At 33.4% G+C, this 15269-nt stretch overlaps 1 pseudogene; it reads left to right on the top strand.

The window, feature by feature from the left end:
- The first annotated feature begins 6998 nt into the window (after positions 1 to 6998).
- On the top strand, positions 6999 to 7809 carry LOC107942061 (dirigent protein 4-like; annotated as a pseudogene).
- Positions 7810 to 15269: the final 7460 nt, after the last annotated feature.

The following is a 15269-nucleotide window of genomic DNA, read 5'->3' as shown; positions in this document are numbered from 1 at the left end:
AGATTTATGCTTGGTATATGATCAGAGTGACTGCACTAGCAGTGTCACGGGCTATGTGGACTCTGATTATGCTGGAGATCTGGACAAAAGAAGATCTCTGACGGGTTATGTTTTCACTTATTCTGGAGGAGCCATTAGTTGGAAAGCTGTGTTACAGTCTACCGTAGCCTTATCTACGACTGAGGCGGAATATATGGCGTTAGCAGAAGCAGTGAAAGAAGCATTGTGGATGAAAGGTCTAGTAAGCAGTTTGGGTTTACAACAGGATTTCACTGTTGTATTTTGCGATAGCCAGAGTGCCATACATCTGACTAAAAATCAGATGTTTCATGAACGGACCAAACACATTGATGTCAGATATCATTTTGTTCGGGAACATGTTACGCAAGGTGACATTGTTATCAGCAAGGTTGCTACCGAGAAGAATCCTGCAGATATGTTAACTAAGGTGATCCCTGCATATAAGTTCAAGCATTGCTTGGACTTGATAGGTATTCGGGATTGATTAGCGCCAGAGAGGCGTTTGGAAGAGGTGATCCAGTTCGAGGAATTCACTATGATGTTCAGCTTGGTAAATTTCAAGCCAAGGTGGAGATTTGTTAAGAAATGGCTTAAAATTGGTAGTGGATTGTTGTTGTTGGTAGTGGGTTGTTGGTGGTAGTGGATTAGTGGATGGTTGTTGGTGTCCATTTTCAACCACAAATCTTTGCCAAAGTTTTGGACAATTATGTCCTTGAACTCTCTTATAAATAGAGAGGTTCATTAGCCATATTCATCATCCCAAACCAAGAGAGAGCAAAGCTTGTTCTTTGAAAGCTAGGATTTTAGCTTTCGGGTTTTCTATAGGGGTTGAGAGTTGTGAGGTTCTCGGGTTGTGTCTTGAGTGTAAAACACTTGTAATCTTCATCTTGTTATAGTGAAATTTCTTTTCGCCTCTGCCCGTGGACGTAGGCATTAAAGCCGAACCACGTAAATCCTTGTGTTCACTTTATTTTTCGTTCCGGTCAATTTACTTGTAGTCATATCGGAGTTCTCGAATCGATCCTTTCCGCAACAATTTATATAGATTAAGAGGGTTAATTATTGGTTAACTAATTAATCAAACACTATATATAATAAGACGATTCCACTTTCAACCACTTGGTTTTCATTTTTCTCTGCTCAAAATGGAGGATATTCAAGACTGAAGGAGTTGAGTGAGTACGGCCTTCCCTTTTCTTCTTCTTTTTCTTTTCATTTTATACTATAAAATTTGCATTTAACTTACGTTATTGTTAAATATTATCAGACGGTGAGCGGTTTTCCGAAGGCGGTTTTCAGGTTAAACTTGTATGTCTTTGAACTTATCTTTTCATTATATGCAGATTTGCTTTTCAGGCTTAGCTTCTGTAGCTTTTATTTGCTTAGTTTTTTGTACGGATATTTCTTCACTACCTTGTATTTTCTTTACATTTTCTTTTATCTTCTTCATCTACTTTCTCTAAGTAGGATTTAACGTCATCTCGTCATTTTTGAATGCTATTCTTGATCTTCTTTATTTGTTTTACTTAATTATTTTATAATAAACAATAGGTTAATGACAACGTTAGTTATACTTAATCGGAACTTACATAGGATTTCTGGTAACAGAGTTCTTGATATATATAGACACACAAATGAGGTCTATTTTCCTGTCTCAGTTTATTTGCTTTGTTAGGGTTGTTGATGCCAGGGCTTCTCGTTTTGCTTCTTTAGACTTATACATGAACCCATAACTTTTTCCTTTCTGCAATTGTAAGTAGTCGGTGTTAGATTTTAGTTCCATTTTTTCCGTGGAAAACGCTCTTCGCTTTCTTTCCCATTTTTATGGTATTAATCTCATTGTTGCTTTTTTCTCCTGTTACAGTTATCGTCATGGTTCGAAAGAAGGGAACTGATTCTGCTGGAGGCGAGAGCTCTAAGTCCCATGATACTGGAGTTGGCAGTGGTCGTGGTTCCCAAGGTCCTCCACAACAACTAGGCAGAGGTGAAGGTGGAGGAGGATACTCCGTTGGTGGTAGAGGTTGGGTTCCACAGTTACAGCAACCGAGTCGTGGAGGTTATGGTGCTGGTGGACCCTTTGAATACCAATCTAGAGGAAGGGGAGGGCCTTCCCAGCGAAGAGGTTATCGTGGTGTTCGGGGACATGGTGGCTATGGTCGTGGTTGATCAAGACATGGCAGTCGTGGAGTACCTTTTCCTAGTGGACCATCTCGGCAGCATGTTCCTGAGCAGCACCAAGCGACTGAACCTTTTGAAACTGCGGTAACTCCTCAGCTTAATCCATCTGAGGCAGGTTTGTCATCCAGACCACCTGTGTAATGGCCTAAATTCAAAGTTATCGGAACAGTGGTTTCGTAACCACAAATCCGATTTAAAGATAAATTTATTTCAATATTTTTGCATGAAAATTGATATGATAGGAATATCATATAAAAATATTAATAGAAAAATTTTACCAATTTAGTGGTTAGTTAGAAAAAGAAATTATTGAAGAAATTGAGTAAAAACAAGGTATCGAGACCTCTATCTCGTAAAACCAAGTCAAAAATAATTTTATAAATATTTATGAAATGTTAGTGATGTGGTATTAAAATTTCGTTAGGAAATTTTAATGTTTGGGTAGTCAATTAAATGAAAAGGACTAAATTGTAATAGGTGTAAAAGTTGCTAGAATGATTAAATACCTTAAGAGTCTAATGAAAAAGTATTTAAGAGGCAATTAGACCCAAAAGTTATTTGGGCTGGACGGCAAGGGTATGAAATTAGTAGAAAAATTGATAAATTAAGGGTAAAATTAGAATATTGCAAAATTAACTAAATAAAGCTAGGACTAAATAGAAAATATCTAGATTTCTCTTCATTTCTTTTCAACTCCAGCAGCTAAAAACGCCATAGGAGGGTTATCTAAGCTGGTATTTCATAATTTTTGCACCAAGTGAGTTAATCCTTGCCTTTTTCTTGTAATTTTTGTGTTTCTAAGACTTTTACAACGAGGTCCTACTATTAAATTCATTAGTTTTTGATTTCATGGATGAAATTAAGTCACCATGGTTGAGTGCTGTAATTTTATGATGAAATAGAATGAAATTAAAGCTTTAATCTGTTTATGAGATGATTTTATTAGGTAATTTCAATAGAAATTGATTTTTAAGACCTAATTGTGAAAATGCTTGGAATTAAAGTCTATTGTTGAAATTATGATTCTTAAAGGTTGTAAACTAGTTTAAGGTGATAGAATAAAATATTAATTGAGAAAAATCAGTTCAATTGAGAGGCTAATTGAGTAGGGACGAAATTATTATTTATTAAAAGCTTAGGGGAAAAATGGTAATAAACAGCTTGCACAAAAACAGTTTGAACAGCAGCAGTAGACTAATTTTGAAAAATCACCATAAATTGTAGAAATCTAATTAGAAGATGAAAAAATATGGAATTAAAGTTTATTGAGTCTAGTTTCTCATAGAAGAAATAGTGTAAGCAATGGATTTGTAAATTTTGAGATATAATGAATTTTGTGAGACAATGTCAGAATGAATTCAGGTTCCCCTGTTCTGACTTTGAAAATTCATAAAAAAATTGAATAAAAACAATTAGGGGCTTAAATTTATATGTTTAGAATCCTTAATGAGTCTATTTTTAAGAGAAACAAACGAGAACATCATTTGAATTCTGTATGAAGAGATAATTAATTTTTAGTGAAGAAGGGTAAGAACTATCGACAACAGAACAGGGGTGACTTTAAAGAATAAACTGTACTGATTGGATAAACCAAAAATTCTGAAAATTTTATGGTAAGAAGATATGTGAGTCTAGTTGCAGGGAAATTTATCGGATCCTAATTTGGAGTTCTGTATCTCAAGATAAAAATAATTTAGTGACTTTGACTCAAGTAGACAGCTTTGAATGAACTATAAATAATAGTTGAATTATAGAGAATGTTGCATATGAACATGAAATGTATTAAATTGATAATTAAATTTATTTATTTAGATCCAGAAGATTCAAATACGAAGCTAGATCGAAGAAAGGAAAAAGTTCGGGATTAGTAGATTTTTTTGTTTACAAACAAGAATCAAGGTAAGTTCATATAACTTGAATTATATTCTTAAATGCTTGAGATTGTATATTATTGATTTGAATATCATTTGAATGTTCGTTTATGAAAATTTATGAAACATTGATATATTTGATAAAAGGAGAAGAAATCCCGGTTGAATGAAAGGAAAATTCGATGGATCTCTGAAAAGATATTGACGGTAAAAAGGATCTAGCCCGGACGGGTGATCCTATCCTGATATAGCCCTATTGAAGAATATGTGTAAAATGGATTTAGCCCGGACGGGTAATCTGAATTAGGGTTTGAATTTAGCCTGGACTTGTAATTCAGATCCAAGCTCATTAGAGTAATTGTCGTTGCAGGGGATTTAGCCTGGACTGGTAATCCCGACAATACTCTATGAGTTTATATTGCAGGGGATTTAGCCTGGACTGGTAATGCCACTGCAAGGTTGAGGTTCGCAGGAGTGTGCTCTCTGAAATGGATATGTGCACATATGAATATTAATTGACGGACCCAGAAATGTACACTAAAAGTGTATCTCTGAAAATCCATCGAAAATTCCAAGAAATTCAACGGGATAAATATGGAAAAATAACAAGGAAATGGAAATTATGATATTGATGAACTCATCAATCATAGTATATATTATTAGTACATGGAAATTATTGTACTAACTTGAATGTTGAGTTTGTGCATATTAGGGTAATAACGCATTGAATGGATATATGGATGTTTATTGTATTGAAAATATTAGGTAAGTATAATTCTTGTTACATGAGCTTACTAAGCACAAAGTGCTTACCCCGTTTCCTTTTTCCCTGTTTTGTAGTGTTAAGAACTCGGAGGTCGGATTTAGTCGAAGACACATCACACTATCAACCTCAGGACTTCGGTATATAAAGAAACTTTATTTTGGAAATCAATGGCATGTATAAGCTAATAAAGTAAATGATTCTGTGAAATGAATGTAGAGTTAGCCATTGGTATGGTTAACAAACCTGGTTTTGGATATGTGATGACGTTATTTTATAAATATGCATGAATTTATCTTGAAAATATGCTGAATTGGATTGGTTGATTTGGATTGGTCTCTATATAATATTGCAGGGAAGGTTAGATATCTGTAAAGGGATTATATTGAGTTTTTCTATAAAAAAAATTAATTCGTAAACTCCGGTAATACCTCGTACCCTATTCCGGCAATAAATACGGGTAGGGGGTATTACAGCCTGAGCATGTACCATTGACAGAGCAGTTTCAGCATCTTTCCGTCAACCAAGAAGCTAGCCAAGCAATTCAGCCAGCCCCACCTCCGAGCAAGCCATTGAGGTTTCCTCGTCGGCCAGGATTGGGATGCGAGGGAACAAAGTTCGTAGTCAAGGCGAATCATTTTTTTGCTGAATTTCCAAATAAAGTTTTGTACCAGTATGACGTGTACTTACCTACTTCATTGTAAAACTATATTACAACCTAACTCGATACTTGCGAACACCGCCTCAATTCCATAATTTTAGTATCAGTATTCACACTTTGAACATTAGTACGTCCGAAGGTTGCCAGTCAGCAAACAACAACACCAGGATTCACCACTAGATACGTTAAATGTCTACTTTAATACCAATTATTGCTACCTACAGTTGTTGTTTTCTTAATATGAAAACTTCTTGACTTCAGTGGCCACTATGGCTTGACACTGTGAAAAAATGTGCAAACAAAAACAAAAAACACCAAGGATTTATTTACGTAGTTCGATTTCCCTATGTCTATGGGGCTTAGCTCAATTAGTAATCCCACTATCTTTAATCCACAATACATCAAATGGTCACACTTTATCACTCCCCAAGTATATATAGAGAACTTACCTTTGAACATAAATACTAAAACACTCACCTCCAAATCTTGCCCTTGAGAACTTGGGCAATAAACACTCAATAATGTTTACAATATAGTTTGCACTCTCTCAAAAAATAGTTCCTCAATGAATAGATTCAATTGCTCTCAATAAATACTCTTACATAACCTAGCCAAGCCTCAAGTATAATAATCAATCTGAACTACAAACATAAAATCTAAGTGAATACAAAATATAATAACACCTTCAAAACAGCTATTACAACATCAATATTCAAAGCACAATCAATTAAATATATGCTTTTCAAATTCAACAACACAATCTTGATTTGATCTCCACATTCCAAGGGTTGGATAGATTCAGTCGAATCCAGTCCAATATTCAAAGTTCAAATTTTGGTTTCCATAGATTGACCATAATATCTTCAATATAACAACACGTTAACATGTCCTAAGATTTTCTTTATTAAATTGAAAACTCAAATAAGACAAATAATCAACTAACTTAGTGACAACATATAATGGGCATTGTCGAATGCCACTCAATTTCATTCTTCACATCTTGCCTAATCATCATATATTAATTTATTGTGTTTTGTTCTTGTTTCTAATAAATTTCTTAATTGGATGTTAATTTAGTGAGGAGATTTAAAGGAAAAAAAAAGACTTCATATCAAAAAGACTTTTCTTAGTAGAAGATAGAATAATTTATAAAATCAACACATCAATCACATATAATATATGATATCAAATAAATTAAAGTCAATGGACAATATTCATACGAAAATAAAAACGCAGGGGGAGGAAGCTTCCAATCAGTTTATTTATAGATAGAATGGTGTTTACAACCTTCACCATTCTAATTATTAAGTGGAGACGTTCTTATTTATTCAAGTATTCGTATTTATATGTATAAAAAAGGTATTCCTATTTAAAAATCAAGCAGCTAATTAATTAGACCAAGTTGCTGTTGCGTGGTCAAGATTTTTTTTTTGTTTTTAATATTATTAGGGAGAAACCAACCAGGTATTACATAATATGTTTTCGACAATAAATTATTTCCAAGTCTGCTGGATTTCTCAGCATAAATGTTTGTGTTTTGTTAATGAAAATGAAGCAACAATTCTACTAGCTTTCATCTACATTTCGCCCCAGAAATTATAGTAAAGCAGAGACAATGAGAGGATTATCGGTGTTGTGTTGGATTCTGATCATCTGCGTCTGCCAAGTAGCAGTGCGAAGCCAATACTACTCGGACACCCTACCATATCAACCCAGGCGAGTTGTGGTCACCAATCTTCACTTCTATATGCACGAATTTACGGGCACTACAGCAGTCGTGCTAACCCAAGCTAACATCACAAGCAATAACTCATCAGTGCCATTTGCTACCCTAGTTGCCGTTAATGATCCCTCAGGACTGGTCCTGAGCCTGACTCAGAGCTGATTGGAAATGTTCAGGGTATTTCCCTCCTAGCCGGATCAAATGCATCGAGCACGCAGTACATAGAATTTGGATTCAATACCGGTAAGTTTAACGGCAGCTCTCTAAGCGTATTTTCAAGGGGAGACCCTGGGCTTGCGGTGGTCGGAGGAAGAGGACAATTCGCGATGGCAACAGGGACTGCACAATTTAACCCTATCCTTATAAATGCCACCAATGTCATTATTGAATTTAACTTTACTGTAGTTCATTACTAAGATGTTATTTACAGATACAATCCTCTTGGATTGTGAAGAATCATATGATTCTGCTCCACTTGATTAGAATAAATGTATGAGAAATACATAAGATTATATTATTAAAAATTAAAATTCTCATACTTCATCATTGTACTTTATCATTATATTAGAAATAAATATTAGTTTCTTAGCTACAAAAAGGACACCAATAAATGTATCTACTCAGTATTTATCTTCATATCTAATAGAGGTTGGTTTATGCAAAAATTTGGAAATTTTATTGATAACGAAACAATTATTATATGGTGTCAAATTCAAATATTACAACAAAAGCAAGTTTCTGGACTATTTGGCGTTGACTGCAACAAAGCAATCATGAAAAGTTAAAAGTACTTAATATGGGCATTGGTGTGTTTGATTCTTTTGCCCTTGACATGTTTACTTTGCTCTATATATCATAATAAATATATTCTTATGTTGAGATGAAATAATCTTGAGACTTCAATTCCCAAAAAAATGATCCAGATAACCAAAGTTTGATCAAAGCCAGAGAGAAAAGTTTTATTATTTTTATTGATACCAAATTTTGTCCAAGTCGATAAATCCAGATTAGGCCTCTAACAGATCAACAAATCATGGCATAATGCCAAATTTTGCAATCGATATTAGATTTTTTTTCAAATTATGCTGTTATTATTTTCTTTTCCCTAAATTAACTCTCAACCTTTTGTAAAAATCAAATTTGACCATCAACCTTTTAAAAATAGTTAAATTATTGTGTTTTTAATGTAAATATTAATTAAAATGTTAAATTTTTAAACATGATAGCGATCATAGCAATCCATATGTTTTTCATGCTAATTTTATGAAATTTTCTGAATTTTTTTCTAACTTTTATTTTAATTTATTTTGAATATTTTATAACTATGAAATTATTAGTTGACTTGGCATATTAAACAAAAAAATGCCCATGTCATACATGGATTCCCACACCAACATTATTAAAAAAATTAATGTTTTAGTCAACATTTTCATTAAAAAATAATTTAACACTTTTTAAAAGGTTAGTGACACAATTTAGCTCAAGAAAAAGAGCCCTATTGAGAAAAATTAAACGTCAAGTCTAATTTTGACATTATATTATAAATCAACATTTCGAACTTAATTCAAGTCTCAATTAAATATTTGGGGTTAAATTGAAATTTCAAATTAAACTAAGCCTTTGATTAAATTTTTCAAAAGTTAAATCACAGCAAAAGTTAAATTTGACTTCCTAATCTCCAACCATAGACCAAATTTGTTGAAATGTTCAGCTTATTACAATTTCTTTCATATAAAATTTCACTTTTAGTTTTATAACAGATTCATAAAAATACTCTTAACTTGTAAACTCAAACAGTCAACTATACTATTTTAGTGTAAAATATTTTTCTTGTTTTGAAGATATTGTTTAGCAATTGACATTTATATTATTTAAAATAATTTTATGTACATGAATAAGATTATTTATTTGATGTATTATGCGTTCTTCTTATACAATTTTATAATTGTTAGACATAGTCACTCCACCCTTGCAACAAGTAAAACCCACCTACCCTCTAAGATCACTCTGTTGAACAAAGCTCACTCACATCGGATTATAGAAAGGAGCAAAGTTGCCTATATAGGAACTCGTCTAGTTGACCTGATGAAAGCCACGATCATATCATGTTGCATCTCACCACACTGCAGCTAAAATGATGTTTAGCGGCAATCCCTTGCGGTGTTTACAGAAAAAAGGCCATCATATGAGCATGATATAGTGGTGTTTGCCCAGAAAACACCGTTAATTCACTCACATCAGCCAGCGATTTTCAACATTGCAGCCGGTAACACATTCGCACTAAATATTATATATGTCACTGTTTCTCGAACAATCGCCAGACATATGGTGGCGACCAAGTCTCAAACGCTGTAATTTATACAATTGAAAAATATAATTAACTTTTAAATTTTAATTTGTATATATTAGGGGCGTTTTAGTGAATGAATTGTGACTAATTTTGTTGCTACCGCTGTTTTTAATGTCATGGGAGACAATCTCATCACCTGTAAAAAAGGAGCCCAGGTGTAGTCGAATAAATTATATTAAGCTCTAATTACATATTTTATTGATATAAGAGAGAGATTAAATGCTAACTATAGACTAATTAAAATAGATTAAAATGGTTTCCCAAAATAAAATGGTACATTTTGAATATAGAAACAAGCATAAAAAAGTAATAGGGAATTATAGTATTTTAGTAAGGATTAAATATAAAATTGGTACTTGAACTTGTTCACTTCTCTCAGATTGGTATTTACTGTTTTTTTTGTCCTAAATTGGTACCCGAATTTTTTTCCGTTAACTAAATCGATACCAGAATTTAATGCCATTAAGTTTAGGACATGTGATAGAATAAGATTGTGATACGTGGCATAAATGACATCATGGTGATGTCATAATTTTAAAAAACTCTTTTTAAAACTTTTATCCCTTTTTTTTATGTTTCATTTTTTTTTCATTTCTTTCTTCTTCTTCTTCCCTCAACCCAAGTTTCTTCTTCTTGTTTGGCAGTGACAATCAACAATTTTTTTTCCACCAGTCTTTTCCTTCCTCAAACTTAAAATCTCTTCTATTTATTTTTTTTTCTATTGGTTTCTCGAGAAAAAAAACCCAGATTTTTTATTTTTATTTTCTGCAGATACACTTGAAGAGATTGGAGGGAACTTTTTGCTGGTTCTGATAACTAATTGTGAAGATTTCTTTTTATTTTGTTGAAGTTTTGAGAATATGTAAGAAAAATGGTGAACAAAGTTCAAGATATTTTGAACTAGTTATGTTTTGATTCTTTTTTGGAAATAATTTTGTCTTTCTTCAAAATTTCTTATATGAAATACATTTGGAAGACAAAAGAGCTATGCAAGAAATTTCAATTGGTCAACTTTTTCCTCCACTTTTTCATTTGCTCTGATTTGTTTTCACAAACATTAATGCCTAATATTCACCTCTTTTCTCTCCCCATTATACCCTCAAACCCCAACACCAAAACCCCCAAATTCACCCATTAGCTTCCATTACAGCACCCTGCAACAACCTTCAAAATCAAACTTAGTCCCCACTCAACTATTCAATTTAAACCCTCAAAAACCTTTTTGAAACAAGTTCCATGTTTGCCCAAAACAAAACCTATCATCGTTCTCTATAAACCCAAAATGCCTCTTTTTCCAAACATATATTGAAAAGGGTTTTGATTAAACAGAAAGAACAAACAGAGAATAATTAGGAAGAAGAAACAAAGAAGATTTTGATTAAAAAAATTCAAAGTTTTTTAAATTTGAAAATCCAAGAAAAAGAGAAATGAAAGGAAATGAAGGAGATGAAGTTGGAGAAGCCAAAAAATCGTTGACTGTCACTCTAGTGCCATTTTTAGGCCGAAAAGGCGGCCAACCACTGGCTACGACGAGGCAGCAACTTGGGTTGACGGAGAAAAGTCAAAAGAAAAAAAGTTTTTTTAAATTTTTTTAAAATTATGACATCACCATGATGTCATTTATGTCACGTATCATAATCTTATTCTGCCACATGTCCTAAACTTAATGATATTAGACTCAAATACCGATTTAGTTGACAGAAACAAAAAAAAACCCCATAAGTACTAATCTGAGAGAAGTGGAGAAATTCAAGTACCAATTTTATATTTAACCATTTTAATAAATTTACTTCTTTATCTAAGACACCCATTTAACTAATTAAAATCATTGCATATTTTATTGTGTGGTTAAATAATGAAAAATATTATTTATTTTTCTCATAAAATGTTCTAGTAAAAATAGAGGCAAATTCATATTTTTTTTTGTTAAAAATGACGGATTGTGTGTCCACAAAGAAACTAGGGAGCATTTTGATATAATCCCAATACAACTCTCGCTTAATTGCCAAAAGTTTTTAGAAGGCTTCCAAATTGGCAAAAGAGTAAAATTTGTTTTAGTCTTGTCAAACTACATAGGGAAGAGTCTACATTTGTCACGGGTTGCAGTTCAAAGCCCGTGACCATCACACCAAATGCATCCAATGGAAGTCTATTGGTTAAGCGGGGATCATTTGACCCACAAAGACAAGCCCGATTCAGTAAGCTGTTGGAGAAGCCTGTTAGATTGAAGCCTGGATAGCCCAATGATGAAGATATGACAACATAGGCTATCTTGGTAAATATGGGAACTAATCTTAGAAGATTGATAGGAATCATATCTTGTAAAGCTTAGATTAGATTTGATATTATGTAATCCTGTAAATCTCTAAATTTAAGGGATAGGCTAATCTCGTCCATCAATGTAATTTGATCTAGTCCGTCAGTTTTGGGGGAGTTGAACTATAAATAGAGATCCTCCCCCCCACTTATAGGCTTTCAGTTATTCTTTTGTGGCTTCTTTTGACATAATTGCTTCCGCTATACAAATTGGTGTCTTGGAGGAATTCTAAAGAAATCCTCACTTGTGGTGGTTAGGCTGACTTAAGTGAGTTTGGAACGAACGGATCGCCTAAGGCTGCATAGATCTCATGACGAAAGATCTAGCCCTGTGACACATGCACCTTGCTCCGGGTGTACCTTGAAAACGATGGCTTGCATCCAAGGTCATTCCTTGAGCATGATGGCCAACCAAAGTTTTTCAAAGGGCCATCCCCAAGCGCAATTGTTACCCAAAGTCGTTAGAAGGCCTCCAAGGGCCATGTCTCTGCCCTTTGAGTATCCGACGACAAATTTACCTAAGTTGTCAAGCTACGTTAGGAAGAGGCTAGACAACCTTTGCTCCTAGTATAATAAAATCATTTCTTATTTTGTGTTGGTTGCCATTGCTTGAGCCCACACTCAGCACAATTTGAGGGTACGAGGATAGTACAGAATGTCGTTAGGATGAAATTCTTGAACGATTCAAATCCGTCTCGCTTAAAGCACATATACTTTTCAGAAAAAGTTTATTGCTATATCTCAGTCTAGATCGAAAAAGAACCGTTATGTTGTTTACTATTCTTCCAAAATACTAGATCCAACCCAATGCAATTAATGCACCAAATAAAAAAACACTTTTGTGAATTTTGTTTGCTTCAGATAAATTTCATTCATGTTTATTGGGCACTAAAGATATATTTTTTTTCTGATCTTGCAACCTTGAAATTTTTACTAAGCAAAACCGAGACTAATCAGATGGATCCTTCTTCTTCAAGAAATTGATCTCGAAATTAGAGATAAAAGTGGTTGTGAAAACTCAATGGCTGACCACCTGCGATTGCCAATTTTGAAAGATCGTTCACCTTTAAAGGACAAATTCCTGGTTGAAAACCTCTTCTCCGTTCACAAAATCTATCCGTGGTTTGCAGAAATGATAAATTGCCTAGTAACAGGTACACTCCTCACTAAATTAATTCGATCTGAAAAAGATAAAATTAAGTGAGAGGCTAGATATTATATCTGAGATTATCCATACTTGTGGAAACACTATTCAGATAAGGTAATTAGAAGGTTTGTGCCTGAAACTAAGCTAAACTCCATCTTATCATTCTGTGATTCTTATGCATGTGGCGACCATTTTAGTCCTAAATGAACTACTCATAAAATTTTAGAATGTGGTTTATTTTGGTCTGTGTTATTTCGTGATGCTTATACATTCTGCAAAACTTGCGAGAAATGCCGAAGGTTAGGTAACTTAAGTCGCAGAAATCTAATTCCATTAACCTCGATTTATTTTTGGAAAATCTTTAACGTATGGGGAATAGAATATTTCATGAGCCCTTTTATGTCCCATCCTTCTCCTTAATAGCCTCTACTCGTCTACATGGGAGTATTCCTAACTCCCTTACTTTTCAATATTTTCATTTCTACTTACATTGAGGACAATGTGGGCTAAGTAAGGGGGATGTGGTTGCTTATTTTTTACTGTCAATTTTTTCTTTTTTGCTGCTATTCTTGCATATCTACCATTGAATGGGCTGGGTTTTTTTTAATCATTTCGTGCCGATCGACCATTTCGTGCCCACGACTAGGCCTATAATCGTTACATGCCTTATATTCCACTTCTTCGTTCATGTTTATATCATTTGACATTGGTTTGAATTTCTACTATCTTTACTTCTTAGTCATGTAGATGTATTGTAAATGAATACTCTTGTTTTGCACTTGAAATTTGGTGATTGATGGAATGACGTTTAGATACTTTTTGTGTGCTAATGATCACTCCATGGATATTGGTGTTTATTAAAACTATTTTGGACACTGCTATGTGACAAATGTTGCTCAAATTTCTTTCTTCTTGAAACAAAAAGAAAAAAAAATTGAGAAAGAGAGGTTAAATAATGATGTTGGTGTCTTAACAAGTTTGGTAATTGTTGATTTTCATGGAAATTAATTAAACATTGGATGAAACGATTGTGTGTGCTTAATTGGAAAATATTCACATCTATTGCTTGGATTGGAAGTCTTAAGGGCTATAATTTTATATACATTCCTATTCTAACGAAATGGCTTTTGAAAGGCAATAGCAGGGGTTAAGCATTCGGATACCTTTAAAGTATGGTGGTGAGAGTGTTGAAGAGAACGAGAGTATTGGCCTTTATTTGATTAGTTGTTTTATTTCTGCTGTTATGTATTCAGTTAAAAGGGATTTTGCAGAGTTAATTTTATTGACTTTGGTAGAGTTTATTGTATGCTGCAAGTTTTTGAAACTGAAATAGCTTGGATTCTCCATGGCCTTTTTCTGTAATTGTTAATGATTGAGAGAAAAATACTAAGTGTTAATTTCATTTTAAAAAGGTCGAAAACGTGGATCATAGACGGCTTGAATTTCAATTTCAGTATAGACTCTTTGGTTTTCTTCTTCATCTTGTGCGCCATTGACCTTGCTACTATTCTGCCAACTTTCTTTTTGTTTATTAAATCCTATTTATTTTTATTTCGTATATTTACTTAAGGTTGATCAATTCCGGTGATTGAGTTGTGAGATACGAATTTATATTTAATCCTTTTTGCTTTAGCATTCGGGTTTTTTTTTTTTTTGCATTAAAGATAGATAGGATCATCTCACAATATTCTTTTTGGCATTATTTCGAGAAAGGCCCTTGTACGGTGTTGAAAATAATAGGTAATTGGTAAAAATTAGTTTGATTTGTAATTGTCGAATTAATTTATCAAAGAACAAGTTGAAGTGATTCAATTAAGAGTGTAGTTTGGTGACACCACGGGAATTAGTAATCTTATTTAAATGATTCACACAATTTAGATAATTAATTATAGTTGAGTTCTTCTGTTGTACGGAAGCGTGTGAAAGAGTAAAATTATTGTACTAAAAAATCACACTAAGTTCAATTCCCAGGAAAGAGAGGTGGATCACGAGGATCACTTAATTACCAAGTCTTTCCTAGCTAGAATATCCCTCTATCGTAATTTAATAGCACAATAAATCACTACAATCACACTCACAAAATATGAACAATAAATAGTAAAGTACACCAGAATTTTAACGAGGTTCAGCAAATCTTGCTTATGTCCTCGGGCACTACCAAATATATTTCACTCCAAAACACAAGTGAAACTTTACAAATAGGGAGAGAGAACAATGCCTTAAGTAGAGAATCGCAAAT

The sequence above is a fragment of the Gossypium hirsutum genome, chromosome A04 (assembly GCF_007990345.1).
Source record: "Gossypium hirsutum isolate 1008001.06 chromosome A04, Gossypium_hirsutum_v2.1, whole genome shotgun sequence".
Lineage (NCBI taxonomy): Eukaryota > Viridiplantae > Streptophyta > Magnoliopsida > Malvales > Malvaceae > Gossypium > Gossypium hirsutum.
Note: the sequence above shows the minus strand (reverse complement) of the source record. Positions and strands in the feature narration are given on the sequence as shown.